The sequence below is a fragment of the Triturus cristatus genome, chromosome 1_1, assembly GCF_964204655.1.
Source record: "Triturus cristatus chromosome 1_1, aTriCri1.1, whole genome shotgun sequence".
Taxonomy (NCBI): Eukaryota; Metazoa; Chordata; class Amphibia; order Caudata; family Salamandridae; genus Triturus; species Triturus cristatus.
Window position 1 is genome coordinate 165,960,584 of NC_140579.1, and position 4,272 is coordinate 165,964,855.

A 4,272-nucleotide genomic window follows, 5' to 3' on the forward strand; every position below is an offset into this window, starting at 1 on the left:
GGGAGTCCTCTGCACCCACCCCTCATGTGTCTGGGCACTGCTGGGAGTCCTCTGCACCCACCCCTCATATGTCTGGGCACTGCTGGGAGTCCTCTGCACCCACCCCTCATATGTCTGGGCACTGCTGGGAGGCCACTGCACCCACCCCTCATATGTCTGGGCACTGATGTTAGTGATATGCACCCACCCCTCATATGTCTGGGCACTGCTGGGAGTCCTCTGCACCCACCCCTCATTTGTCTGGGCACTGCTGGGAGTCCTCTGCACCCACCCCTCATGTGTCTGGGCACTGATGGTAGTCCTCTGCACCCACCCCTCATATGTCTGGGCACTGCTGGGAGGCCACTGCACCCACCCCTCATGTGTCTGTCCACTGATGGGAGTCCTCTGCACCCACCCCTCATTTGTCTGGGCACTGCTGGGAGTCCTCTGCACCCACCCCTCATGTGTCGGGGCACTGATGGTAGTCCTCTGCACCCACCCCTTATGTGTCTGGGCACTGCTGGGAGTCCTCTGCACCCACCCCTCATTTGTCTGGGCACTGATGGTAGTCCTCTGCACCCACCCCTCATGTATCTGGGCACTGATGGTAGTCCTCTGCACCCACCCCTCATATATCTGGGCACTGCTGGGAGTCCTCTGCACCCACCCCTCATTTGTCTGGGCACTGCTGGGAGTCCTCTGCACCCACCCCTCATATGTCTGGGCACTGCTGGGAGGCAACTGCACCCACCCCTCATGTGTCTGTCCACTGCTGGGAATCCTATGCACCCACCCCTCATATGTCTGGGCACTGATGGTAGTGCTATGCACCCACCCCTCATATGTCTGAGCACTGCTGGGAGTCCTCTGCACCCACCCCTCATTTGTCTGGGCACTCGTGGGAGTGATATGCACCCACCCCTCATGTGTCTGGGCACTGCTGGGAGACCTCTGCACCCACCCCTCATGTGTCTGGGCACTGCTGGGAGTCCTCTGCACCCACCCCTCATGTGTCTGGGCACTGCTGGAAGTCCTCTGCACCCACCCCTCATATGTCTGAGCACGGCTGGGAGGCCACTGCACCCACCCCTCATATGTCTGGGCACTGATGGTAGTGATATGCACCCACCCCTCATATGTCTGGGCACTGCTGGGAGTCCTCTGCACCCACCCCTCATTTGTCTGGGCACTGCTGGGAGTCCTCTGCACCCACCCCTCATTTGTCTGGGCACTGGTGGGAGTGATATGCACCCACCCCTCATGTGTCTGGGCACTGCTGGGAGTCCTCTGCACCCACCCGTCATGTGTCTGGGCACTGATGGTAGTCTTCTGCACCCACCCCTCATGTGTCTGGGCACTGCTGGGAGTTGTCTGCACCCACCCCACATATGTCTGGGCACTGCTGGGTGTCCTCTGCACCCACCCCTCATATGTCTGGGCACTGCTGGGAGGCCACTGCACCCACCCCTCATGTGTCTGTCCACTGCTGGGAGTTCTCTGCTCTCACCCCTCATTTGTCTGGGCACTGCTGGGAGTCATCTGCACCCATCCCTCATGTGTGTGGGCACTGTTGGGAGTCCTCTGCACCCACCCCTCATGTGTCTGGGCACTGATGATAGTCTTCTGCACCCACCCCTCATATGTCTGGGCACTGATGGTAGTGATATGCACCCACCCCTCATATGTCTGGGCACTGCTGGTAGTGATATGCACCCACCCCTCATATGTCTGTGCACTGCTGGGAGTCCTCTGCACCCACCCCTCATATGTCTGGGCACTGCTGGTAGTGATATGCACCCACCCCTCATATGTGTGGGCACTGCTGGGAGGCCACTGCACCCACCCCTCATATGTCTGGGCACTGATTGTAGTGATATGCAACCACCCCTCATATGTCTGTGCACTGCTGGGAGTCCTCTGCACCCACCCCTCATGTGTCTGGGCACTGCTGGTAGTGATATGCACCACCCCTCATATGTCTGGGCACTGCTGGGAGTCCTCTGCACCCACCCCTCATATGTCTGGGCACTGCTGGGAGTCCTCTGCACCCACCCCTCATATGTCTGGGCACTGCTGGGAGTCCTCTGCACCCACCCCTCATGTGTCTGGGCACTGCTGGGAGTCCTCTGCACCCAACCCTCATGTGTCTGGGCACTGCTGGGAGTCCTCTGCACCCACCCCTCATATGTCTGGGCACTGCTGGGAGTCCTCTGCACCCACCCCTCATGTGTCTGGGCACTGATGGTAGTCCTCTGCACCCACCCCTCATATGTCTGGGCACTGCTGGTAGTGATATGCACCCACCCCTCATATGTCTATGCACTGCTGGGAGTCCTCTGCACCCACCCCTCATATGTCTGGGCACTGCTGGGAGGCCACTGCACCCACCCCTCGTATGTCTGGGCACTGCTGGTAGTGATATGCACCCACCCCTCATATGTCTGTGCACTGCTGGGAGTCCTCTGCACCCACCCCTCATGTGTCTGGGCACTGCTGGTAGTGATATGCACCACCCCTCATATGTCTGGGCACTGCTGGGAGTCCTCTGCACCCACCCCTCATTTGTCTGGGCACTGGTGGGAGTGATATGCACCCACCCCTTATGTGTCTGGGCACTGCTGGGAGTCCTCTGCACCCACCCCTCATGTGTCTGGGCACTGATGGTAGTACTCTGCACCCACCCCTCATATGTCTGGGCACTGCTGGGAGGCCACTGCACCCACCCCTCATGTGTCTGTCCACTGCTGGGAGTCCTCTGCACCCACCCCTCATATGTCTGGGCACTGATGGTAGTGATATGCACCCACCCCTCATATGTCTGGGCACTGCTGGGAGTCCTCTGCATCCACCCCTCATTTGTCTGGGCACTGGTGGGAGTGATATGCACCCACCCCTCATGTGTCTGGGCACTGCTGGGAGTCATCTGCACCCAACCCTCATGTGTCTGGGCACTGCTGGGAGTCCTCGGCACCCACCCCTCATATGTCTGGGCACTGCTGGGACTCCTCTGCACCCACCCCTCATGTGACTGGGCACTGATGGTAGTCCTCTGCACCCACCCCTCATATGTCTGGGCACTGCTGGGAGGCCACTGCACCCACCCCTCATGTGTCTGTCCACTGCTGGGAGTCCTCTGCGCCCACCCCTCATTTGTCTGGGCACTGCTCGGAGTCTTCTGCACCCACCCCTCATGTATCTGTGCACTGCTGGGAGTCCTCTGCACCCACCCCTCATATGTCTGGGCACTGCTGGGAGTCCTCTGCACCCACCCCTCATATGTCTGGGCACTGCTGGGAGGCCACTGCACCCACCCCTCATATGTCTGGGCACTGATGGTAGTGATATGCACCCACCCCTCATATGTCTGGGCACTGCTGGGAGTCCTCTGCACCCACCCCTCATTTGTCTGGGCACTGCTGGGAGTTATATGCACCCACCCCTCATGTGTCTGTCCACTGCTGGGAGTCCTCTGCACCCACCCCTCATGTGTCTGGGCACTGCTGGGAGGCCACTGCACCCACCCCTCATGTGTCTGTCCACTGCTGGGAGTCCTCTGCACCCACCCCTCATGTGTCTGGGCACTGCTGGGAGTCCTCTGCACCCACCCCTCATATGTCTGGGCACTGCTGGGAGTCCTCTGCACCCACCCCTCATATGTCTGGGCACTGCTGGGAGGCCACTGCACCCACCCCTCATATGTCTGGGCACTGATGTTAGTGATATGCACCCACCCCTCATATGTCTGGGCACTGCTGGGAGTCCTCTGCACCCACCCCTCATTTGTCTGGGCACTGCTGGGAGTCCTCTGCACCCACCCCTCATGTGTCTGGGCACTGATGGTAGTCCTCTGCACCCACCCCTCATATGTCTGGGCACTGCTGGGAGGCCACTGCACCCACCCCTCATGTGTCTGTCCACTGATGGGAGTCCTCTGCACCCACCCCTCATTTGTCTGGGCACTGCTGGGAGTCCTCTGCACCCACCCCTCATGTGTCGGGGCACTGATGGTAGTCCTCTGCACCCACCCCTTATGTGTCTGGGCACTGCTGGGAGTCCTCTGCACCCACCCCTCATTTGTCTGGGCACTGATGGTAGTCCTCTGCACCCACCCCTCATGTATCTGGGCACTGATGGTAGTCCTCTGCACCCACCCCTCATTTGTCTGGGCACTGCTGGGAGTCCTCTGCACCCACCCCTCATATGTCTGGGCACTGCTGGGAGGCAACTGCACCCACCCCTCATGTGTCTGGGCACTGCTGGAAGTCCTCTGCACCCACCCCTCATATGTCT